Below are 27,453 nucleotides of genomic sequence, written 5' to 3' on the forward strand. Positions count from 1 at the left end.
TGTAAGTAGAATTTTGAAACCTTTTCTTAATTCTTCCTTCTTCCCTCTCTGACTAAAGTACATTCTAATTTTATCACTTATAAAATTACATAAACAATTGCATGCCATCCCTGTAAATTTGTCTTATATAGAATTTCTTCTGTTAGCATATTCATCTACTCATTCATTTGCTATTAAGGGAAAAGTCGTTAAAGGATATATTGCAGGAAGGGAAATTTCTCCTTTCCTCTCTTATACCCTTTGGTAGCGAATAAGTTTGTTTTCTATGTTTGTGAGCCTGTTTCTGTTTGTATTCATTTGTGTTATTTTTCAGATTCCACATTTAAGTGATATCATTTGGCATTTGTCTTTGTGTTACTTCATTAAACATAATATTCTCTAGGCCCATTCATCTTGCTACAAATGGCAACATTTCATTCTTTTAATGGCTGAGTAATATTCCATTGTGTGTATGTGTGTGTGTGTGTGTGTATACACCACATCTTCATAAGCCAACTGCTTGCTGACGGGTGTTTGGGCTGCCTCCATGTCTTAGCTATTGTAGACAGTACTGCATTGAACAGTGGGGTTTATGCATCCTTTTGAAGTAGAGTTTTCCATTTTTCCAAATATATACCTACAAGTGGAATTGCTGGATCATATGGTAGTTCTCTTTTTTAGTTTTTTAAAGGAATGTTTTCCATAGTGGCTGTACCAATTTGCATTCCCACCAATAGTGTATAAAGATTCCCATTTTCTCATACCCTCTCCAGAACTTATTTATAGACTTTTTGATGGTAGCCATTCTGACCAGTGTGAAATTATCTGTTTTCAAAAGTAACTAAATGTATGAGAGCTTCTCCTCAAAGCTAGATCAGGAAGCTTGAAAAATGATATCCAAAAGAATTCTGCCATTCACTGCTAGAAAAAGAATGGAATTCTTTAATGTAACTGCTGTTAGGTTTACATTAAAAAAGTCAGAGAAACACTCTGTCATACTTTATCTTATAACCTTAATAAAAAGAGTACTGGGTAACAAATGGGAAAAAAAATTCTTTAACTTGATCATCTATTTGTCATTTTAAGATTTGGATTGTGTTTCATTGATTATGAAATTAAAATGTGTACCCCAAGGAAAAACACTAATTTAGGATTTGGTGAAGATTAAGAGAAAGACTGTGAAGAAAATTCTTGAAGAAGAAGCAGTCCCAAAATATTCTGAATAATAGAAACATCTCTAGAATAAGTGAAAAACTTCTAAAGGTAACTATTTTAAAGAGGCCAACAAGGTTTGAATAAGGAAATAGTTTCATGAAGTTAGGGATTATGTCTGTTTAATTTGCATTCTTTCCCCCTAAAGCTCAGTAAGTATTAGCTCAATAAATGAAAACATGTAATCATTGAAAAGCTGAAAAAAGCTGTTTCCAAATAATTTTTGCTGGAAGAAAACAACCTGACATATAAGAAAGTGAGATTTGTGAGACATAAATTATCTAACGGTCTACATTTTTGGATCATCTAATGATAGACCGTTGGCATAATAACTTTAGTGATACAAGGATAAGGGCATCATTTGTTTTAATTTGACAAGTTTGGAGTTGTGTCCTAACATTTTTACTTAGTTGTATAACTTCTCACAGCTATCTGACTCAACTTAGTTTTCTCAATAAACATTTATCTGTTTTGCCTTTTGCTTTTTTCTATAAAATAGAAAGGAAAGGAATGTATTGAGTTTAAAGTACTATTACACTAAAACTCTTCTTCATAAAGAAAAAAATTAAAAAACAGTGTTACTCATGAGTCTCTCCCAAATTAGTTATCTCAGAATTGTATTTCTTCTATATATTTCTCATCTTTGCAGGAAAAAAAAACATATTTAGACACTGTTGCATGTTTTTTACATATCCAACAGATAATCACACCAGCTTATATAGTATATCTTTTGGCAAAGTTTAGTTTGAAAATTTCTATACAACAACCCAAAGTTCATATTTTCTATGAAAAAAAATAAATGTCTAATGGAAACAAAATTTAAATGCAATTTTATATTTTAAATTCCTAAAATATACTTAACTACATATACAGATTTATAATGCAATGATCTTAGGCAAACTTTATAAAATTTAAAAAGTAAAAAGGAATATTATATATCTATTTGCATGCATTTACAGTTCCTTTTCTAAGCAAAAACAAAAGTGATAGTACATTAATAATGTCACAAGTAAAATAATTTATACTCTCTTTTCTCACTCTGTTTCTTACCCACCTCCTCCTCTTAGGGATTGCTACAGGATAATATGGGACGGGGATCACTATAGGATAATATGGGGAGGGGTTGCAGTTAACATTGAAACTTCCACAGTAACAAATGAGTTTTTGGGGGGGGAAAGTATCTCTTCTTCAATAAGCCATAATCTCTCCTTGGAGAATGATTTTATCTTACCAATCTCACATTCTCAGTGTTTAACTGTCAACTATATGAATTGAAAGTATAGCGAATTACATTGTATAATAATTATAAGTATTTTGCATTATTATATGTTTGGTTTCATTTGTTTTTTGCATTTTTGCCTTTCGCCTCAAGGCCCTATATTTACTGAGTCAGAGGCATTCCTTTCTTATATAGAGGCTGCATATAGCCAAAAAATATAAATTGAGTTTCTGAGTGGAGTTATAAAAACTTAGTATATGAGACAACAATTTGTAAGTCAAATAAATTTCAAAATTTTGAGACCCAACTTTTTTGAAAGAGAAAATTTTGATGGATGCCGAAAGCTTGCCTGAAGAACTTAGTCGATAAAAGTATGGCACAGATGAAGGTTTGAAAATATAATTGACTATCTCCAAAAGTGTATTACTGTTGCTTCAAAACAGGAATATCCAGGAAGGACATGAAGCACTGAGTGATAAAGTATTGGTATCCTACAGGTCACATGAGCAGTAGGATAATCAGAATCAAGTAACTGCACAGTCCCTACCAAGTTAGCATCATCCACTCCTGTGAGAGTCAACTGGGCAACAAGCTGTCATGACTGCTCTTTGTCTGTACCAAGGAGCTTCACTAGCTGTCATCATTACCTGGTAAGAGCCTCCTATCTACAATGCAGCAACAGATAGTCAAGAGCTGGGTCAAAAATACGGCCCGTGGGTCCAATACAGTCCACTGTCTGATTTGGTAAAGAGAATTTTATTGGCACATCGTCATGCCCACAAATTTACATATCTCCTATAGCTAATTTTGTGCTACAACAGCTGAATCACTTTGAATGCATTGCAAAGCTTGAAATATTTACTATTGAAAAAATTTAACAACCACTGTGTGTGTGCTCAGTCGTGTCCAATTCTTTGCAGCCCCATGGACTGTAGCCCACCAGGCTCCTGTGTCCATGTAAGTTTCCAGGCAATATTACTGGAGTGGGTTCCCATGTCCTCCTCCAGGGGATCTTCCCAACCCAGGGATGGAACCCAAGTCCCTTGCATCTCCTGCATTGGCTCTTTACCACTAGTGCCACCTGGGAAGCCTGACAACCACTCTTCCAGAGATTAAATCTGAATTGAAGGTGCAGAGTGCTCCAGGTCACTCCATATATGCTCCATTTTCATGACACTAAGTTTTTTATCACATAGTATGACAAGATCGGAGAAGGCAATGGCACCCCACTCCAGTACTCTTGCTTGGAAAATCCCATGGACGGAGGAGCCTGGTAGGCTACGGTCCATGGGGTCGCTAAGAGTCGGACACGACTGAGCGACTTCACTTTCACTTTTCCCTTTCATGCACTGGAGAAGGAAATGGCAACCCACTCCAGTATTCTTGCCTGGAGAATCCCAGGGACGGCGGAGCCTGGCGGGCTGCCGTCTATGAGGTCGTACAGAGTCGGACAGGACTGAAGCGACTTAGCAGCAGCAGCAGCGGCATGACAAGATAGCGGAGAAGGCAATGGCACCCCACTCCACTACTCTTGCCTGGAAAATCCCATGGACGGAGGAGCCTGGCAGACTACAGTCCATGGGGTCGCTAAGAGTCAGACACGACTGAGAGACTTCACTTTCACTTTTCCCATTCCTGCACTGGAGAAGGAAATGGCAACCCACTCCAGTGTTCTTGCCTGGAGAATCCCAGGGACGGCGGAGCCTGGCGGGCTGCCGTCTATGAGGTCGTACAGAGTCGGACAGGACTGAAGCGACTTAGCAGAAGCAGCAGCATGACAAGATAGAAATCTCCCTATTCAAAGGTAAGATTATTTACTAAGTAATTATGAGATTAGTTGCTAAGAATGAAAGACTTTTACAGAGAAACAGGGTGTGTAGTTGAGGTTACAGGGGTAATAGTTGAGAGGGAACCAAAAGCAAAACATAAATGTACTATATCAGGAAACAAAATTAATGAAACACAAAAGATGAAATAACAGATGTTTAGATAATAGAATTTCACAAAGTAATGCAGAAGTGTCAACACTGAGAAATTACTGAGATTAAAAATTCCTAGGGATTTCAAGCAGAAGTAGAAAGGAGAAATAAAAGACTTCTCAGGATATTCAGTCACTTCTATAAAAGTGAAGAGAAAAAAATACTTGATCTCCAGTTTTCATACTAGAGTATTTCATATTTCAATTATAAATGTCACAGGCAAATCGTCTAATCCATGAGAGATCTGATGAGCCCTACAGGGACGGAGAGGAACAGGCTACATGATTGTGAAGCTTAGCCAACAAGGACAGAGACCCATGTTTAATAATAGGAGTAAACATTAATTTAAACGAGGAAATAAGGTTCAAACATAGGAATTATATAGGGAGAAAATATATAAATGTAATAAAAACTAAAATCCAAAAATAATCTAAGTAACAAAATCAGGAATTTAAATGGGAGAAAGAAAGAGAGAAAGGTATGGAAATGTCTTCATCTTTCATGGCAGAAAGCAAGTTAGGATACTGTCTAAATATGAGAGACTTCACTGGTGGTTAAGACTCTGCACTTCCAATGCAGGGGACAACGGTTCCATCCCTGGTCGGGGAACTAAGATCCCATATGCTGTGAGGCATGGCCAGAAAAAAAGAAAATGTAGATATAAAATTCATGGTCCAAAAGTGGATAATGACCACACCTCTTCATGTTTTCATATAATCCTTATTTACTACTTTTAGTGGGATCTTGTAGGAATTAATTTTTACTGGTATGAAAAGACATGTATTGGTGCCAAATATTTACATCTAGGATATAGAATAGACTGAGTTTAAATCCAAACTCTATTACTAATGCTTTTATGACCTTGGCTGAAATATTGAGTTAGCTAATAATAAAGAGCTTGGATAAATGCCAACACATTGAGAGTACTCAGTATGTTTTCTTTTATTACTATGATAATAGTCCCTCTTATGTTTGTATTATATTACAAGTTTATTCTATTAAGGCTAATGTGAGTTCAAAGCAAATGCAACATGTTTCGGGTATTTTTACTCCCCCTTTAAAAAAAAAAAACAGTTTTCTCTCTCTGCATAGTAAGTTACCTCAAAATTTAATAGCTTAACAAACAAAAACTGTATTTGCTCATGATTTTGTGGGTTAGCAATTTACACTAGGCTTAGATGATCAGTTGCTTTGCTTCACTTGACGTGGGTCACTTCTGCACTGTAGTCACCTCTCAACTCAAGTGGAGGAGGATGGTCTAAGAGGGTCAAAATCACATTCTGGCAGGAGGCAGGAAGTAGCCTATTAAGTCCAGCTTCCCTGGTGACTCAGATGGTAAAGAATCCGCCTGCAATGCGGGAGACCTGGATTTGATCCCTGGGTTGGGAAGATCCCCTGAAGAAGGGCATAGCAACCCACTCCAGCATTCTTGACTGGAGAATCCCCATAGACAGAGGAGCCTGGCGGGCTACAGTCCATGGGGTCACAGAGAGTCAGACATGACTGAGCCACTAAGCACAGCCTATAAGTCAGAGCACTTTGGTCCTCCTACACAGAGTCTCTCCAATGTGTGGAGCTTCAACATGTTCCCATGACAAGCTCAGAGTTCCAACTCTAGCCGAAAGGGGTAAGCTCAACACACAAGCACTAGTAAAGCCTGTTTGAGTCATAATTGCTGATGTCTCACTGCCCAAAGCAAGTTACACAGCTAAGTCTGGATGACTTGAGAGTAAATCAACTCCAGGTTTTGATGAAAGGAGCAATAAAGTGAATTCGCTAAAGTAGGTATGAGTATAGGGAAGACAGAAGTACTGCTATCACTTGGAAAATAATCTGCATTTACCCACTTAGATTTCCCTTCCCTGGATTTTGAATCTTGAGGACAGGAACAAAGAGATCAAAAAGTTGGCATCTCACTTAAATCCAAAGGCATTATGCCCAGGCTGTAACTACTACAGTAGTCATGGATCCTGCTTCCTGGTTTTCAGAACTGTTTCATTCTTGCCCTTTCCCTTCTTATTGCCAAGCACCCCATTGTTTCTTTGAGTCCCTGTGACCCTGTCAATATTTCTGTTTTTCTACTTAGCCAGCATCAGTTTCTGCAGCTTGCAAACAAAAAACCTCATTAGACACTATTATAAATCACCTATTATAAATGTAAATAATATACCTATTAAAATAATACACCCATTATAAATTAATGGGTGTGTCATTACCATTTATCTATTCTATGTAAAGACTTAGACATTAAAATGTCTGAAATGTTACAATGTTTAATTTGGACTTATCTTTACATTTTTCTCATTCCCCTGTTTTTGTATTGTTTAATATCTTCATGCGTAACTTTTCAGAAAAAAAATCTATTTTAAACACTTAAAACAAGATTCAAAACCTTTTAAAATCAACATAGTAAACGTTTAATTTGGGGTTCTCAACCCTAATCATTTTAAATATGTTTTCCCTTTTTTAAGATTGCTTCATTGCCCCTCCACATAAATTCTGAAATCAGCTTGTCAATTTCTACCCCAAAAAACAGTCTGCTGGACTTTTGAATGGGTTTACATTGACTGAGTTTATAGATCCATTTGGAGAACAGTGACATCTTAAAAAATTGAGTTTTCCAATCTATGAACCTAGTATATCATTCCATTTATTTGCATCTGCTTTAATTTCTATCCAGAAAAAGAAATGATTTTTTAGTACAAGGTTTCTATCCTGCTGCTGCTGCTGCTAAGTCACTTCAGTAGTGTCTGACTCTTTGCGACCCTATGGACTGTAGCCCACCAGGCTCCTCTGTCCATGGGATTCTCTAGGCAAGAATACTGGAGTGGGTTGCCATGCCCTCCTCCAGGGGAACTTCCCACCCAGGGAGAGAACCCACATTTCCTGCAGCTCCTGCATTGCAGGCAAATTCTTTGCTGCTGAGTCACCGGGGAAGCCCTTTCTTTCCTGCAATAATGCTAATCAAGTTGTTATTTTTTAAAGATCATTTAGGATTTTTATATACATGTCATTGGTAAATAAAGATAGTTTTTCTCTCATTGCTTATCTTAATTTCTTTGTCTTGACATATTTTCTGGCTAGGACATCTACCACAATTTTGAACAGAAGTGTTAAGAGCAGACTTCATCTATGCCCTGATGTTAGTGGGGAAGTACTCAATATTTTACTGTTAGGTAAACTGTTAGTGATGGATTCTATTTTTTTCATTGGGTCCTTTTACCTGTTCAGAAGTTTCTTTTATTCATAGTTCAGTGATTTTTTTTTTGAATCATGCATAACTGTTGACTTTTGTTATATAATTTCCTGCTTTTATTAAGATAATCACATAACTTCTTAATCTGTTCATGTAAAGTATTATATTGATTGATTTAATACCTTTCATTATGGGATAAACCACACTTGGTCTAGATTTATTACCCTTTTTAATATATTATTGAATTAAATTGCTAAGGTTTTGGTAAGGATATTTTTCAACTATATTCATGGGAAAGAGGATCTTTAAAATTTTTTTTCTTATGCAATATATTTTCCTTTTCTGGTTTTCGTGGACCCCTAAATAAGAGTTTTGAAATAGAGTTTTTATTTTCTGAGAGAATATATGTAGAATTAGTTTTACTTCTTCCTAAAACGTTTGCAGCACTCACCAATAAAACCATCTAGGCCTGGAGTTTTCTTTTTTGCAATATTTTAAATCAAAAATTCAATTTATTTTATTGATATACAGGTACTTAGGTTTTCTTTTCTTTTTTTTTCACTGTTTTAGTTTCAGTTAGTTGTATTTTTCAAAGAATTTATATTATCTAAATTGTCAAATTTATTGGAGGCACAGAGTGATTCAAAATATTCCCTAGAATTATTTAACATCTATAGGATTTGTAGTCTTATATCATTTGCATCCCTGTTATCGGTAATAGGTATTTTCTCTGCCTTTGTCTTTATTAGTCTTGCTAAAAATTTCACTGTAGAATTAACTCAAAATAGATATAATTCACTATACAATTAACACAATTCTTGCTTCATCTTTTAAGACTTTTTAACTACTGTTGTTACAAAATCTTTTGAAATTATAGTAGACACTAATTTATATTTCCAGTGCAAATATGCAAAATCCTAAAGTAGGAGGAAGGCACTTGCATCTGAGATATGCATTAAACAAAAAGTTGACAAAAGAATCACAGAACCAATCAAAAGGAGGAGAACATTTTTACAAGTGAAATACAAAGTAACAACTTAAACTTGTTAATATATGCTTTACCCAAAAAGGTGGGCTATCACATATCTATCAGAATGGCATAAATAAATAAATACATGATGATACCAACAATTGGTGAGGATGTAAAGAAACTGGATCAATCATATGTTGCTAATAGAAATGTAAAATAGTATAGCTACTCTAAAAAAATAGTTGCCAGTTCCTTTTAGCACTAATAATAGCATTACTGGGGTGACTACTATTTTGTATTCTTAGGCATATATCCCAGAGAAATAAAAATTTATTTTCAAGCAGAAACTTATACATAAATGTTCATAAAAATCTTTACTCGTAATGGCCCAAACTGAAAACTACCCCAGTGTCCTTCAATGGTGAGTGCTTAAACAAACCAGAGTGCATCCACATCATCAAATATCAGCCATAAAAAGGAAAGAACTATTGATACATGCAAAACCCGGGATGAACTTCCAGCAAACGATGCTTAATGAGGGGCGTGATGAAAGTATTATTCTCTCAGTTATGTCTGATTCTTTGTGACCCCATGGACTATAGCCTGCCAGGCTCCTCTGTCCATGGAATTCTCCAGGCAAGAATACTGGAGTGGGTAAAATGGTGGGGGGAGCCAATTTGAAAAGGATGCATATTTCATGATTCAATTTATAAAGCATTTGTAAAATTAGATAATGACAGAGATGAACCACAGTGGTTCCTAGGAATTACAGTAGGGAAGGACAGGTGGGTGTGCTATAAAAGAGTAGCACAAGGGAATCTTGTAAGATGGTACCCTTTAGTGTCTTCATTGTGGTAAGGGTTCCATGAGGATATACATGTGATAAAATTGCAAAGAACTACACATACATACACACACATATAGAAAAAATGATTGTGTAACCTGGAAAATCTCTGTGAATTATACCAGTATCAATATGCTATTTTTATACTGTACTCTACTTTTATATAAGATTATAAAGTGGGGAGGCCAGGAGAAGGGTACATAGGACTTCCCTTTGCACCTTCCCGTGAGCCTACAATTATTTCAAAGTTAATTGTAAAGTAATTTCTAGAAACTGAAATGTATTTCTGTTGATTTCCATGAACCAAGGACAGATCGTATATCTTGCTTAACTCTTTCAAAAAGTCTTTTAAACATTTAAAAAATATACAGAAGTCTTTTGAACATGTAAACTTTTATTAATATATTCAGGACACCTCGGATTTAGACAGTGTATTCATTTCCTGAGGCTTCTGTAACAAATTCAAATTTCGTGGCTTGAAACAACAGAAACCTAATTTTTCAAAGCTCTGGAAGCCAGAGATTCAAAATCAGTTTCCATGAACCAAAATCAAGGTGCTGGCAGGTCTGCGCTCCCTCAGGAGGCTCTAGGGGGAAATCTGTTCCTGGCCTCTTCTAACTTCTGGGGCTGCCAGTGTTCCTTCACTCACAGCCACACCACTCCGATCTACACCTTCATGTTCACAGTGTCTCCTCCTCTTCTGTGTGTGTCTAATGAGAAGGCGATGGCACCCACTCCAGTATTCTTGCCTGGAAAATCCCATGGACGGAGGATCCTGGTAGGCTACAGTCCGTGGGGTCGCTAAGAGTCAGACACGACTGAGAGACTTCACTTTCACTTTTCACTTTCATGCATTGGAGAAGGAAATGGCAACCCACTCCAGTATTCTTGCCTGGAGAATCCCAGGGACAGCAGAGCCTATGGGGTCGCACAGAGTAGGACACGACTGAAGCGACTTAGCAGCAGCAGCAGCAATCTCCTTCTGCTCCTTTCATATAAGGACATTTGTAATGGTAAGGCATGTAGGGTCCATCTAGACATCTGGGGATAATCTTTTCATCTGAAGATAATTTCTGCAATGACTCTTTTTCCAGTTACAGTAACATTCACAAGAGCCAGGAATTAAGAAGTAGACATATTTTTAGGAGTTATTAGTAGCCTATTATAGGCATATACCAGTCAATCCTAACTGGAGAAGGAAATGGCAACCCACTCCAGTATTCTTGCTTGGAGAAACCCAGGGACAGAGGTGCTTGGCGATCCATGGGATTGTAAAAAGTTGGACATGACTGGGCAACTTTCATACAGTCAATCCTAAAGGAAATCAACCCTGAATATTCACTGGAAGGACTGATGCTGAAGCTGAAAGCTCCAATAATTTGACTACCTGATGCAAACAGCTGACTCACTGGAAGACCCTGATGCTGGGAAAGATTGAAGGCAATAGGAGAAAGGGGCAGGAGAGGATGAGATGGTTAAATAGCATCACTGACTCAATGGACATGAATCTGAGCCAACTCTGGGAAACAGTGAAGGACAGGGGAAACTGGCATGCTGTAAAGGGGGGTTGCAAAGAGTTGGACATGACTTAGCAACTGAATAAAAACAATAGGCCTATATTGTTGTACTACATTTATTTATGTATTTGTATGTTCGTGCTTTATGGAAAAAATGAATTTGAAAGCATTTGACATGTTTTATTGTCATCATCCTAGAATGTCAAGTATGATCTTAGATATTTCCTATAACAGAAAATAAAAACAAACATTAACAACTCCTCCCAATGCTGTATTATCCCTGTTACTCATTTTGTTAAAAGATGGAGTCTATTTCCTTCTTTAAATTCTGGGCTGGGCTTGAACTTACTTTGACCATTAGAATGCAGAAGTGACCCTATGCAAGTCACAAAGCTAGGCCTAAAGAAACCTGGCAATTTCTGCTTTGACTTCTTGGAAGCCAGACTCAATACTAAAATGTCCATCTGCCCTGTTAAAAATCCCACATGGAGAGAGAGAGAAAGATAAATTCAATCAGTCACCGATGGTATCAGCCATCTGAGCTAAACCCGCAGGCACGAGAACAAGGATTTTGACATTCTAGTCAAAGTTAAATTGCCAGTTAATAGCAACTAGGACAGATGAAGCAGCTGGCTGAGCCCAACCAACACAGAGAATAATGAGAAGAGATAAAGCATTATTGTTTCAAGTCACTACAATCCCAGGAAGGTAACAGAAGGGGAATGCTTCGATAAAATATTGTTTCAAACCTACTTAAAAAAAAAAAAAAGGGTAGTTAGCTATGTAGCATATGTAGCAATTGATAATTGCCGAATGGGAGTGATAAACTGAACAGTCAATGAATTTAACTGAAAGTAAAAATATTTAACTAAATTTAAAGTATTTTCCAAGGAACTATTCACAACGGGGTTACACCTGTGTAAAATGGGTGTGGTTTAGGTTTTTAAACCCATGTAGTGATTTTCTTTTAACCACAATTTAAATATTAGCCTTGAAAGACACGTTTTAGTTACCATAATACCCTAATACAAAAACTAGCTCAAAGTGAATCATGGACTTAAATGTAAAACATCAAACTATAAAACTTCTAAAAAAATATCAGCAGAGAAAATGTTTGAAGTATAGAGCTAAGCAAAGAGTTCTTAGACATGACACCAAAAGCAGACTCCATCAAAGCAAAAATTTTAGTAAGATGGACTTCAAAAATTTTAATATGCTCAATTAAAGAACCTACTAGTTGGATGAAAAAATAAGCTAAAGACTTATTTTGCAAAGCTAAAATGTTTGCAAACCATGACCCCAAGGGGGAAAAAAACAGTATTTAGGATCTATAATAACTCATAACGGAGAAGGCAATGGCACCCCACTCCAGTACTCTTGCTTGGAAAATCCCATGGGGGGAGGAGCCTGGTGGGCTGCAGTCCATGGGGTCGCTAAGAGTCGGACACGACTGAGCAACTTCACTTTCACTTTCCCTTTCAGGCACTGGAGAACGAAATGGCAACCCACTCCAGTATTCTTGCCTGGAGAATCCCAGGGATGGCGGAGCCCGGTGGGCTGCCATCTATGGGGTCGCACAGAGTCGGACACGACTGGGGCGACTTAGCAGCAGCAGCAATAACTCATAAAACTCATCAATTAAAAATTATTCAGAAAATGGACAAGGGACATGAAGGAACATTTCACTGAATATGATGTATGAAGGGACATTTCAAAAAAAAAAAAAAAAGAAGGGACATTTCACTGAATATGATACACGGATGGCAAATGAACACACGAAATGTGGTTTGCCATTATCAGTTACCATTAGGAAATGGTAACTAAAACTACAATGCAATGTCACTGCACAGGTCGGGATGGCTAAAACAGAGTGACAACCAAATTCTGACAAGGATACAAAGCAAATGGATCATTCATACCTGGGGCATGAGAATGTAACATGGTGCAGCTTTCCAGAAAAAAATGTATGCAACTACCATATAATCCAGCAGTTGCCCTCCTGGGCATTTTTCCTGCAGAAAGGAAAAGTTAGGTTCCATAAAATCTATAACCAACTGTCTATAGCAGCTTTATTCATAACAGCCCTAAACTGCAACAACTCAGATGTCATTCAAAGAGTGAATGATTAAGGAAACTCTGGTAAATCCACACCATGGAATACTACTCAGAAAAAAAAAAAAAAAACTACCAATACACACAACAGCTTAGATGAATCTACATACAATTATGCTGAGTGGAAGAAGCCAATCCCAAAAGGTTGCAGAGTATATGATTCTACTTACACAACATTCTTGAAAAGACAAGACAACAAACATGAATAATAGATTAGTAATTACCACAATTTAAGGAGAGGTTGGGGACAGGAAAGAAGTCACTGTGCTTATGAAAGGGCCACATGGGGATCCTTACAGTGATGGAACTATTCTGTAAGCTGCTTTATCAATGTCAATATTCTAATTATGATGTTGTAGTATAGTTTTGCAAAATGTTACACTTGCATAAAACTGTGTAAAGGGCACACAAGAACTCTGTATTATTTCTTAAAATCATATATTATATTATATAATTATTTCTTAACAACTACATATGAATCTATAACATCTCAATTTTTTCCTTAAAAATATCCATCAACTCACTAAAATATGCATTTTTATGCTGATGTAACTGGTTAATTTTAGTGAATCCATTTAATCCCATGTGCTGCCTTAATACAATTTTATTACTAAGGATACTGAATATAGGAAACTTCTTTATATTTAGAAACTACAAAAATCAGAGTCAAAATGCCCTTTGACTTTTATACCTTACTCATTTGATGGCATCTGATGCCTAGATATTGTTTTCCCAAGAGTATCTTTTATTTGCTATTGGCTTCACTTAAGAATATTTTAAAATCTATATTTAGAATAAGTAACACAGTAAACCATTTTGCCTTTTTGCATTTCTTTTTCTTGGGGATGGTCTTGATCACTGCCTCCTGTACAATGTCACGAACCTCCGTCCATACTTCTTCAGGCACTCTGTCTATCAGATCTAATCCGTTGAATCTATTTGTCACTTTCACTGTATAATCCTATTGACTATGCCAAAGCCTGACTGTGTGGATCACAACCAACTGTGGAAAATTCTGAAAGAGATGGGAATAGCAGGCCACCTGACCTGCCTCCTGAGAAATCTGTATGCAGGTCAAGAAGCAACAGTTAGAACTGGACATGGAACAACAGACTGGTTCCAAATCCCGAAAGGAGTACATCAAGGCTATATACTGTCACCCTGCTTATTTAACTTATATGCAGAGTATATCATAAGAAATGCTGGGCTGGATGAAGCACAAGCTGGAATCAAGATTGCTGGGAAAAATATCAATAACCTCAGATACACAGATGACACCACACTTATGGAAGAAAGCAAAGAACTCAAGAGCCTTTTGATGAAAGTGAAAGAGGAGAGTGAAAAAGATGGCTTGAAACTCAATATTCAGAAAACTAAGATCTCGGCATCTGGTCCCATCACTTCATGGCAAATAGATGGGGAAGCAATGGAAACAGTGAGACTTTATTTTTGGGGGGCTCGAAAATCATTGCGGGTGGCGATTGCAGCCATGAAATTAAAAGACACTTGCTCCTTGGAAGAAAAGTTATGAGCAACATAGACAGCATATTAAAAGGCAGAAACACTACTTTGCCAACAAACGTCCGTCTAGCCAAAGCTTTGGTTTTTCCAGTAGTCATATATGGATGTGAGAGTTGGACTATAAAGAGCTGAGTGCCGAAGAATTGATGCTTTTGAACTGTGGTGTTGGAGAAGACTCTTGAGAGTCCCTTGGACTGCAAGGAGGTCCAACCAGTCCATCTTAAAGGAAATCAGTCCTGAATATTCATTGGAAGGACTGATGCTGAAGCTGAAACTCCAATACTTTGACCACCTGACGTGAAGAGCCAACCCATTTGAAAAGACCCCGATGCTGGGAATGATTGAAGGCAGGAGGAGAAGGGGACAGAGGATGAGATGGTTGGATGGCATCACCTACTCAATGGACATGAGTTTGAGTAAGCTCCGGGAGTTGGTGATGGACAGGGAAGCCTGTCCATGGGGTTACAAAGAGTTGAACATGACTGAGCGACTGAACTGAAATGAACTGACTGAACACAGTAAAATGGTAGGCATAGAGTGAAAAATGTCTTCCCACTCTTTTTTCCCAGCACATCTAGTCCCACCCCTATCTTTCCATGTCACCAAATTCCTCCATAGGATTTGGTATATAATCAAGTTAATATGTATATTCAAGCTACTATGTGTTTTCTTTCCATCTACCCATGTTTTCCTTTTAACATCACTATTACTGTATAGTATATGTATTATTCTGCATCTTCATTTTCCACTTTAAAGCCTTTTAAAACTTTTGCTCTCAATACAATAGCTTATTGTGTGTGTGTTTTTTAATGATTATATGATAGCTCATGGGATGAGAATGTCATATACAGATTATTTCTGAAAGTTTGCTTCAAATGGTCAAGCAACTCACTTTATGTATCTCATATTTAGGTATCTGTAGAATAAATGCCTAGAAGTGGAACTGCTTGATAAAAAGGTATGTGCTTTTATCATTTTGGTAAAAATTGACAATCTACCCTTTATAAAAGCTGTCTCAATTTGCACCAGCACAAGAAAAGTATCATAGTGCCTGGTTCCCTCTCTCTTCTTCAGTCGAGTAAGTAATCGTTTTGATCTTTGCCAATCTGATAGGTGAAAAAGCTTCCAAGTTAAACATTCTATTCAAAGATGGCCATCAATTAATCTTATGTGAAAGGATATATTAGCACATTAACCACAGGTAAACAAACTGACCTTCAAAACTGAAAACAGTTCTATCCTATATCAAGTAGTATGCTTGTGTGGGTGCTCAGTTGCTAAACTGTGTCCGATTCCTTGTTATCCCATGGGCTTTAGACTGACAGGCTCCTCTATCCACGGGGATTTTCTAGGCAAGAATACTGAAGTGGGTTGCCATGCCCTCCTTCAGGGGATCCTCCCAACCCAGGGATTGAAACTCTGTCTCCTGTGTCTCCTGCAATGGCAGGTGGATTCTTTACCACTGAGCCACTTGGAAAGCCCAGTATATCAAGTGGTAATGTTCATTTAAAACTACCATGTACCGCAGTCTCTAGGGCTTGCTGTTCAGCAAGAAATATGAGACAATTATTATTGGTCAAAGTTAATGTATAAGCAGATAAATTTGTTTATCAAAAATTGTTTACTCAGTATATCCACAAGAGTAGTTAGGACTTGTTTTAAGTTACAGGCAAAACTGAGAATAAATCTAAGGATTCCTGCTATGAAACCTTGAATGTTTGCACACATGAGACTATGCTCATGGATTTTGTTAATAATGCCATCTGCTCAGAAACTATTTTAAAATCAACTTTGCATAGGAATATGTATATGTATATATATATATGTATATGTATATATGATATACACAGCCCATCATGTATATGTATGTAGTAATAAAGGGGTTAATGAACTCTTCAAAAGAAGTTGAAAAGTAAATTAAGAAGTGAAAACTTGTGGTGCTTTTCAGCACCAAAAGTCTCAGGTCTATCATGCTAAGTCAATGATTTTTTATTACCTGTATGATAACCGCAGAGTTCAAAGGAATGCAAATTTATTGTCATCTCAAACAAAAGTCTTACGTTATGACAGGGGAAGCCTATTTTCTAACATGTACACAGTAAAATTTGAACTGTGATCACTGGGTAAACTAATGCTTATGAAGTTTAGATTTTAATAATTATTTTAACTTAATTTAAAATTTCAATAATGACTAAGGCATCTCATCTGATTACTGGTATTTTGAATAGCTATCATCCAATTTAAAAATTCTTTACTATTTGCTGTGGTTTGAATGTTTGTGTCCTCCCCCCATCCCATATATGCTGAAATTCTAACCTCAACGTGATGGTATTAAGAGGTGAAGCCATCACTCATTATTAGAGAAATGCAAATCAAAACCACAATGAGGTATCATTTCACACCAGTCAGAATGGCTGCTATCCAAAAGTCTACAAGCAATAAATGCTGGAGAGGGTGTGGAGAAAAGGGAACCCTCTTACACTGTTGGTGGGAATGCAAACTAGTACAGCCACTATGGAGAACAGTGTGGAGATTCCTTAAAAAACTGGGAATAGAACTGCCATATGACCCAGCAATCCCACTGCTGGGCATATACACCGAGGAAACCAGAATTGAAAGAGACGCGTGTACCCCAATGTTCATCGCAGCACTGTTTACAATAGCCAGGACATGGAAGCAACCTAGATGTCCATCAGCAGACGAATGGATAAGGAAGCTGTGGTACATATACACAATGGAATATTACTCAGCCATTAAAAAAAATACATTTGAATCGGTTCTACTGAGATGGATGAAACTGGAGCCCATTATACAGAGTGAAGTAAGCCAGAAAGAAAAACAACAATACAGTATACTAATGCATATATATGGAATTTGAAAGATGGTAACGATAACCCTATATGCGAGACAGAATAAGAGACACAGATGCATGGAACAATTTTATGGACTCTGAGGGAGAAGGTGAGGGTGGGACGTTCTGGGAGAATAGCATTGAAACATGTATATTATCATATGTGAAACAGAACACCATTCCATGTTCGATGCATGTGACAAGGGCTCAGGGCCAGGGCAATGGGATGATCCAGAAGGATGGGATGGGGAGGGAGGTGGGTGGGGGGTCCAGGAAGGGGAACACATGTAAACCCATGGCTGATTCATGTCCATGTATGGCAAAAACTATTACAATATTGTAAAGTAATTAGCCCCCAACTAAAACAAATAAATTTATAAAAAAATAAATAAATAAAAAATAAAACCAGCTTGAAAAAAAAAAAAAAAAGAGGTGAAGCCTTTAGGCGTTAATATCAGACTTGAGAGAACTAAATAGCCCCTTCTACCACATGAGAACACAAGGAGAAAGCATCCTCTATGTACCAGGAAGCAGGCTCCCACCAGACATGGAATCTGATGCACCTTGATCTTGAACCAGCCTCTAGAACTGTGATAAATAAATTTATTTATAAGCCATCCAGTTTATGGTAATTTGTTATAGCAAATTGAACTAGACTGACAGTATTTCTGATTTACTTTATTCATTGGATGACATAGCACTTATTTCCTAAAAACATAAACACCTTTCTTAATACCATTAAAATACATTATCGAGTTACATATATTGAAATATAAAGTGAAAGTCGCTCAGTCGTGTTAGACTGTTTGCCACTCCATCGACTGTAGCCGCCTGGCTCCTCTGTCCATGGAATCCTCCAGGTAAGAATACTGGAGTGTGATTTCATTCCCTTCTCCAAGGGCTCTTCCAATCCAGGGATTGAACCCAGGTCTCCTGCATTGTAGGCAGATTCTTTACCATCTGAGTCACCAAAGTAATTCTCAAATCAAGTATATAACGTGCAGTCAGAAAAACAAAACTTGTCAACAAATGATGAGGTTGTCTTTCTTTTAAAATACTTAATTCCTGTCTTGCTGGGGGGAAAAAAAAAGAACACACAGTGTTCTTTTCACTTGTTGGCAAAGTCATTCAACAATATATTGATAATATATTTTACGCTAACCAGTATAGATGGATCATTGATCATCTAAGATGAAAAGTCACGCATATTCGCAAAAAAAAAAAATAGACTATTTTGATGGTTGAATGAATATTCCAAATTTAATGAGAGAAATCCACACACCCTCGAGTCCATCAACAAGTATTTATTAACACCTACTACAAGTCCAACCCAATACTAGGCGTTGAAGACTTAAGCTAGAGTGTGGTTCTTGCAGAACTGAGTGTTAGCTAGAGTGTGGTTCTTGCGATAACCATTGGGTTATTCATCAGAAAATGATATTTCTTAAAGCAAACACATTGTTCCCTGTGTTCCTGGACGACAACCAGGCAATGACAGGTATGAGACTGCTTTAAAAACTGGGGAACAAAAAGCCCAAACGTAGGACAGAACGCAACCGCTCCGGTCCTCTCGTGTTGCTGGGCAGTGAACCAAACAAACGGCGCCGCCTGAGCCTGGGTGTACCTTTAAGACCTGGAGGGGAAACGGCCGGTCCGCGGAAAACTGTCGCAGCCTCATTTGCATAAGCACCCAAACACTGCTGACGTCACCGCGCCGAGTGCGGACCCCGCCTCGTCCTACTCCACTGTTTCTCCCCGAGGTGGGAGAATGGAACCGTGAGAGCTCGGCGCCGGAGAGCGCGGGCCCGGCTTCCGCGCTCGCTGTGAACGCGAGACGCGCGCCGCTTCTCTGTTCAACCGAAAAGGATTCCCGCCGCTGGGGCTTCTGAGAGCGGGTGGGTCACACCTGTCCCCAGGACAGGTCGGACGTTTTTGATCCATTTATATTTACAAGGCGCGTTCTGACTGAAAGTCTCAAAACGGTCCTCTTGCCCAGGCCACGCACAAACCCGCTGAGTTCGTGAAACGTAGAAACGGTCTAGGTTTCCAATCTCTCCCATCCTCTCCTTTAAATCCCAGCACCGACACCTTCACCAACACCCTCTCCAGTTCCTGGATGCGCAGAAACCCACAAACTGTGCTTTCTTGAGGGAGCCGCGTGCCTGGTGCGGGAGAAAGGCCCCACTTTGGGACCATTTAACGCAGGACACCTCGGGCAAAAGGGAACCGGAGTCACGTGAAACCACCCCGCCTTAGGTAGTCGCCCCCGGCAGTTGCAAAAGCCAGCAGAAGCGAATGAGGAATGAGGTTGGCTCCTCTCCCCGCCCCACCGCCCATCCGCACGAGGATCGGCTTCCAACTCACCGAGAACCTTGGAAGCGCCTTGCTCCGGCCGACCCTCTCAACTTTCTGACTGGCCCAGCCGGACCCCACCCTGCAGCCAGCCCTAACTTGACTTGGAAACAACTAGTCTTTCGGGGATGCTGCAGTCACAAGAAGGAAGGAAGGATGGCGGCACGTTTCGACTCATGTGCTTCCTCGTTACGCGCCGCTCCTAGCCCCCACTCCCCACCCTGACTATGCACAGGTGCAGGACGCAGAGCCCAGCTTCGCCCTCCCGGGGCTTTGGAGCCGCCCTGCCCTCCCCTCACCCCCCGGACACATCCTGAGTCCTTCCCGGCATCCAGGCATCAATTCCGCTCCCTTCCCGGGTCCCGGGCTCCAGGGTGCCTTATGGTGAGCCCCACCCTACCTAAACCGTGCCTTCAGCGGTAGGAGCGTGTCCTCACCGTCAGGGTGCCTTGGCCGGGCGCCTCTGGGCAGTTTCCAAGTGCCGACAGTAGCAGCAGTGGCCAGAGAGTCGGGCCAGGTGGCTGTGACCCGCGGGCGCGAGGAGCCGTCTGGAGAGCAGGCGCTGCTGCCGAGGGAGGGCCCCGCGTCTGCGTGGAGGGGGTCGCTGCCCTGCGGGCCGGGGCCAGGAGCGACTCGTGAGCGCCTGTGTGTCGGCCAGGGACAGAGCACGGGATGCAGGCGCGCGGGTGCGTGCGCGCGGGTGTGTGTATGTGTGTGTGTGAGTGAGGGTGTGACGGAGGCGCCCACGTGCCCGGCCCGCCCGAGCTGCGGCCGCCGACAGGCTGCCGGGGAGGAGGAGGCTGCGGGCGCCAGGGGACACGAGCCAGGTCGCCCGGCCGGGCGCCGCACCTCCCCGCCCCGCCGCCTCCTGACGCAGAGGCCGCTGCGGCTGCCTCGCCGCGTCCTCGCTGCGCTCCCGGCGGGGGCGGGATGGACTCGGGGAAGCCGGCTGCAAAGCAAAGCAAAACAAATCCCGCCCTGCCATCCCTCCCGTCCTTGCCCAACCCACACAACCGAGAGGATGGGCAGCACTTGCCCGTCCCCTTTCCCCCCCCCACCACCCCGCCTTTGTCTCAGCCGGGATAACAATAGAAATGGTCCTACCTCACACCCTTTGAATGTTCTCCGAACGTCGGCGACCGGACTAGAAGCAGTGAGTGACCCAAAGAACCCTTCTCCCTAGCTTTATCTCCAAGCCGGTTATTTACATCTTTCGCACAGGAAAATACTCGGGGCATTTGCTTCTCCATCAGACGGTGGCTTGATAGCGCTCAGGGATTCTGTCCAAATTACAGCTCTTTAAGGGAGTCGGTGTTCACCCTACATAAGTTCCTTAGCATCCTATTTATCTCCAAGGGGTCTTATTATGAGATGAAGCCTGAATCATCTCTCGTAGCAATAAAGACATACTAATGAAGCCACGTGGAGAATTCCTAAAATATACATCACTGAACACAAAAGCCTAGCCTACTTTTGAAAATGGCTGAATCTTCCCCTAGGCAGGGCATATACTCTAGAGATTAAATTTTGTGTCCCTGAAACTTTAAAATTTGAAAGAAATGCAAAATGAACGTAAAATATGCTGCAAAGGTTTAGTGTCTTGGCAAAGGACATTTTCCTCTTCTAGGTGATTGATATTATCAGTAAAAAAAAAAAAAAAGAAAGAAAGTAAAGAAAACTTTGTGCACTTTTAGGCCTTCCAACAATCCCTCAGATTTTCACGGTTTGTATCCAATTAAGATTGAATTAAACAATAAGGCCATCGCAGACAGGTTTCTCATACAGTGAAAAATCTCCTGGAAAGAAATCACAAGGCCTAAATTTCAAGTCAGAACATTGCTACTAATCCTCAGCTTTTAATGCAGCCAAGATAGCTGTTTCTCAGTCTCTTCCAAACCCACTTTTCTTTTTTAAAGTAAATTTAAATTAGATTTGATTTTCTGGATGCCCTTCCTCTGGCATGGATAAAGAAACACTCTGATAGATGCCTCACAGGAAAAACTAGAAAGAGTTACAATAAAAAGCTTACAAAACATCTTGCATAATTTGCTTTTACTTCACATGTTGGTGGCAGGCAAATATTTATGTTGATATATATCATATATATATATTAAAATTGAAATATAGTGCAAATAATACAAATAACAACTGAGAAGAATTTAAGAAAATAAGTAGAGCTATGTTCTCCGTAATCAGGATTAGGCATATTTATGGGAAACAAATTTTTCTGTATGCTTCCAGGTATAGTTTATAGCAGTACTAAGAAAACCTCTTTTATTCTACCAGCATTCCCCTCCTCACACGTTTACACTGATGTGTGACACCTATCACAAATGTATGTACAAAGTTACAAGTCACAAATTATTTGTGGAAAAATATCCTCAAAAAGGATTGGTACTAATTTTATGTCTTGAAGCCAATGAGAAAGAAGAGAAAGTTGGTACTGAGTTTCCCACTAAGCACTGGAGGGCTTTAAAATAGCTTATTTAATCTTCTCAATTAATTAATGTGGTGATTTTCCTAATTTATTAATTAGACACAGGATGTACCCAAAGAAAAAAATATATTGCAAAAAGTCACGCAGTTAGTTCAATGGCAGAATAGATATTTAAACCCAGATCTAGCTGGCTTTTTCTTTCTTTCCCGAAAAATGGAATAGGAAAGACTAGAGAATTCTTCAAGGAAACTAGAGATACCAAGGGAATATTTCTTGCAAAGGTGGGCTCAATAAAAGAGAAATGGTACGGACCTAACAGAAGCAGAAGATATTAAGAAGAGGTGGCAAGAATATACAGAAGAACTGTACAAAAAAGATCTTCACGACCCAGAAAATCACGATGGTATGATCACTCACCTAGAGCCAGACATCCTGGAATGTGAAGTCAAGTGGGCCTTAGGAAGCATTACTACGGACAAAGCTAGTGGAGGTGATGGAATTCAGTTCAGCTATTTAAGATACTAAAAGATGATGCTGTAAAAGTGGTGTACTCAATATGCCATCAAATTTGGAAAACTCAGCAGTGGCCACAGGACTGGAAAAGTTCAGTTTTCATTCCAATCCCTAAGAAAGGTAATGCCAAAGAATGCTCAAACTACGGGACAATTGTACTCATCTCACGCGCTAGTAAAGTAATGCTCCAAATTCTCCAAAAGAGGCTTCAGTAATACGTGAACCGTGAACTTCCAGATGTTCAAGCTGGTTTTAGAAAAGGCAGAGGGACCAGAGACCAAATTGCCAACATCCGCTGGATCATCGAAAAAGCAGAGAGTTCCAGAAAAAACATCTATTTCTGCTTTATTTAGTATGCCAAAGCCTTTGACTGTGTGGATCAGAATAAACTGTGGAAAATTCTGAAAGAGATGGAAATACCAGACCACCTGACCTGCCTCCTGAGAAATCTGTATACAGGTCAGGAAGCAACAGTTAGAACTGGACATGGAACAATGGACTGGTTCCAAATAGGAAAAGGAGTATGTCAAGGCTGTATATTGTCACGGTGCTTATTTAACTTATATGCAGAGTACATCATGAGAAATGCTGGGCTGGATGAAGCACAAGTTGGAATCAAGATTGCCGGGAGAAATATCAATAACCTCAGATATGCAGATGACACCACCCATATGGCAGAAAGTGAAGAAGAACTAAAGAGCCTCTTGATGAAAGTGAAAGAGGAGAGTGAAAAAGTTGGCTTAAAACTCAACATTCAGAAAACTAAGAACACAGCATCTAGTCCCATCACTTCATGGCAACTAGGTGGGGAAACAGTGGAAATAGTGTCAGACTTTATTTTGGGGGGCTCCAAAATCACTGCAGATGATGACTGCAGCCATGAAATTAAAGGACACTTCCTCCTTGGAAGAAAAACTATGACCAACTTAGACAGCATATTAAAAAAGCAGAGACGTTACTTTGTGAACAAAGGTCCATCTAGTCAAGGTTATGGTTTTTCCAGTAGTCATGTATGGATGTCAGAGTTGGACTATAAAGAAATCTGAGCGCCAAAGAATTGATGCTTTTGAACTGTGGTGTTGGCGAAGACTCTTGAGAGGAACTCTGTATGGCACTCATTATTAGAGAAATGCAAATCAAAACCACAGTGAGGTACCATTTCACACCAGTCAGAATGGCTGCTATCCAAAAGTCTACAAGCAATAAATGCTGGAGAGGGTGTGGAGAAAAGGGAACCCTCCTACACTGTTGGTGGGAATGCAAACTAGTACAGCCACTATGGAGAACAGTGTGGAAATTCCTTAAAAAACTGGAAATAGAACTGCCATATGACCCAGCAATCCCACTGCTGTGCATACACACCGAGGAAACCAGAATTGAAAGAGACGCGTGTACCCCAATGTTCATCGCAGCACTGTTTACAATAGCCAGGACATGGAAGCAACCTAGATGTCCATCAGCAGACGAATGGATAAGGAAGCTGTGGTACATATACACAATGGAATATTACTCAGCCATTAAAAAAATACATTTGAATCGGTTCTATTGAGATGGATGAAACTGGAGCCCATTATACAGAGTGAAGTAAGCCAGAAAGAAAAACATCAATACAGTATACTAATGCATATATATGGAATTTGAAAGATGGTAACGATAACCCTATATGCGAGACAGAATAAGAGACACAGATGCATGGAACAGTCTTATGGACTCTGAGGGAGAAGGTGAGGGTGGGACGTTCTGGGACAATAGCATTGAAACATGCATATTATCATATGTGAAACAGAACACCATTCCATGTTCGATGCATGAGACAAATGCTCAGGGCTGGGGCAATGGGAGGACCCAGAGTGATGGGATGGGGAGGGAGGTGGGAGGGGGGTCCAGGAAGGGGAACACATGTAAACCCATGGCTGATTCATGTCAATGTATGGCAAAAACTACTACAATATTGTAGAGTAATTAGCCCCCAACTAAAATAAATAAATTTATTAAAAAAAAAAAAAAAGAAAGTGTAGAATTACCACAGGGTTAGGCACCGTAGAAAGAACAAGTAGAGCAGAGATGTAAAGATTCCAGAAGGAAATCCTGGGAACTCGTCATGGATGTGAACAGTATCATTAAAAAATTTTAACAACAAAATCCTTCAAACATTTGCTGTCCAATTACTAATATCTTTTAAGTTACAGTTACTGAGTGCTTTCTCTTTTCATACAGTAGGAATGTGACTACCCCACGGGATTGGTGTGGGAGGAAGAGGCAGCACATCAAAGGGGACAAGCGGAACATGGAAGAAGATTTCAACCTACAGGTAAAGGAAGACTCATGTTTATGGCCACACTGTATGTTTTTAATCATTTTATTTATTTATTTATTGCTGGCTCTCCTGGGAGAAATATCAATAACCTCAGATATGCAGATGACATCACCCTTATGGCAGAAAGTGAAGCAGAACTAAAGAGCCTCTTGATGAAAGTGAAAGAGGAGAGTGAAAAAGTTGGCATAAAGCTCAACGTTCAGAAAACTAAGATCATGGCATCTGGTCTCATCACTTTATGGGAAATAGATGGGGTAACAGTGGAAACAGTGTCAGACTTTATTTTTTGGGGCTCCAAAATCACTGCTGATGGTGATTGCAGCCATGAAATTAAAAGACGCTTACTCCTTGGAGGAAGGTTATGGCCAACCTAGATAGCATACTTAAAAGCAGAGACATTACTTTGCCAACAAAAGTCCATCTAGTCAAGGCTATGGTTTTTCCAGTGGTCATGTATGGATGTGAGAGTTGGATGGTGAAGAAAGCTGAGCGCCACAGAATTGATGCTTTTGAACTGTGGTGTTGGAGAAGACTCTTGAGAATCCCTTGGACTGCAAGGAGATCCAATCAATCCATCCTAAAAGAGATCAATCCTGGGTGTTCATTGGAAGGACTGATGTTAAAGCTGAAACTCCAATACTTTGGCCACCTCATGCGAAGAGTTGACTCATTGGAAAAGACCCTGATGCTGGGTAGGATTGAGGGCAGGAGGAGAAGGGGACGACAGAGAATGAGATGGTTGGGTGGCATCACCGACTCGATGAACATGAGTTTGGGTAGACTCCGGGAGTTGGTGATGGACAGAGAGGCCTGGTGTGCTGCAATTCATGGGGTCGCAAAGAGTCAGATATGACTGAGCGACTGAACTGAACTGAACTGTCCTGGGTCCTTGTTGCTGCAGGGGCTTTTCTCTAGCTGCAGCAAGCAGGGGCTCTTCTCTATCTGTGGAACCTGGGCTTCTCATGGCCATGAAGTCTCTTGTTGTGGAGCGCAAGCTCTATGGCCTGCAGGCTTCTGTAGCTGCAGCATGTGGGCCGAGGAGTTTTGGCTCCCAGGCTCTAGAGCACAGACTCAAGGATTGTGATACCCAGGCTAACTTGCTCCCAGGCAGGTGGGATCTTCCCAGATTGGGGATCAAACTCATACGACTGCATTGGCAGGCAGATTCTTTACCACTGAGCCACCAAGGAAGCCCACCATACTGTATTCTTATATATTAGTAAGTATTGATTTGATGTTGAGTATGTGCCTTTGGAATGTGTGGAATAATTAATATGCCTATTTTTTTTTAACCCTTACACCAACCTTATGTTGTAGATACACTGCAGAAGAAAAACCTGAGACTTAGATTGTCTAAATGCACATAGTCAGGAGGCATCTGCTAGATACAGTAAATAAATACCTGCCTGTATCTAAGTCACCTTCTTAATCTGACACCTACTTTTAAGCAATTAATATGATACTTCTCATTTTAAAAAGTAATAAAAGGTCTGAAAGAGAAAATAAGTGAATATTCTCTTAAGCATGTGTGGAATATATGTGGGGAGAGGAATCTTGACTTGCCACAACTTTCTATCATAGTATTTTAAAGCCAAATCTCTCAAAATGACAATATTATGCAAAAACTCCCAAGAGTTCAGAAAAACAATTCAAAGATATTTTTTAGAAGTTTTAAAAGCTCAATACTAAAGGAAAATACTGAAATCATTTCACATCATGAGAGTATATTCATTTTCAAAATTCTGCCTTTGGCGTGACACAATGCCAGTTAACATAGGAACAATTGTTTAATTGTTTAATTAAAATTTTAATAATTTAGAATTCTTTATAATTCAAAGATCCGTGCACTGTCTGGCTATTGAAGAGTAGAATCTTAATAGCAACTCAAACCAATAAGCCTTTTAATGGCTTAACTAAGGATGTAAATGGTGTCCCACAAGACAGTGCAAAGGATGCAGTTCTCACAAGATTCATCCATTCATTCCCAAGGACAGTCTGAGAAATTAAAGATTTTCACTTTATAAGGGGAAACAATTCAAAGGAAAATATTGCCTATTGTTGGGGAGGAAGACATTTTTCTACCCTTCTAGGTTCTTTAGCATTACATGGAAATTCTATTTTTCATTCTAACAAAAATTTTATTCTTTACCCTCCATACTGAATGTTATTTGATATATAGTCTATAGTCTCAAAATGTTTATAAAATAAAGTCTGCACAATCCCAAAATGCCTATTGAAAATTCTGTTGATCCTAAGTATTCATGACTGATGAGGGACTGAGAGGTAAAAAGCAAAGCAATTAACCAGGTTATCTGATCTCTGTATGAGTAGAGGAGGGGTTAACTGAATTCATAAATGTCAAAGTAATCAAATCAAAATTTTCAAACAATTACTTAAGATAGTGAAGCATTCAAAACAGTAGACAAGGATCAAA

General features: G+C 39.5%; 1 protein-coding gene across 5 annotated transcripts in view; it reads right to left on the reverse strand.

The window, feature by feature from the left end:
* Positions 1 to 20,690, reverse strand: part of SLC6A15 (solute carrier family 6 member 15) — a 53,511-nt gene extending 32,821 nt beyond the window's left edge. For 3 of the 5 annotated variants that reach the window (XM_081596145.1, XM_081596144.1, XM_081596149.1), the window contains exon 1: positions 20,190 to 20,690. The gene's annotated coding sequence lies outside the window, so the exon portion shown is untranslated. Of the gene's footprint in view, positions 1 to 19,764; positions 20,018 to 20,152 lie in introns of those variants that run through there. The other 2 variants (XM_081596146.1, XM_081596147.1) reach the window with 2 other exon arrangements.
* Positions 20,691 to 27,453: the final 6,763 nt, after the last annotated feature.

The sequence above is a fragment of the Giraffa tippelskirchi genome, chromosome 4, assembly GCF_054371585.1.
Source record: "Giraffa tippelskirchi isolate mGirTip1 chromosome 4, T2T-mGirTip1v1.2.pri, whole genome shotgun sequence".
Lineage (NCBI taxonomy): Eukaryota > Metazoa > Chordata > Mammalia > Artiodactyla > Giraffidae > Giraffa > Giraffa tippelskirchi.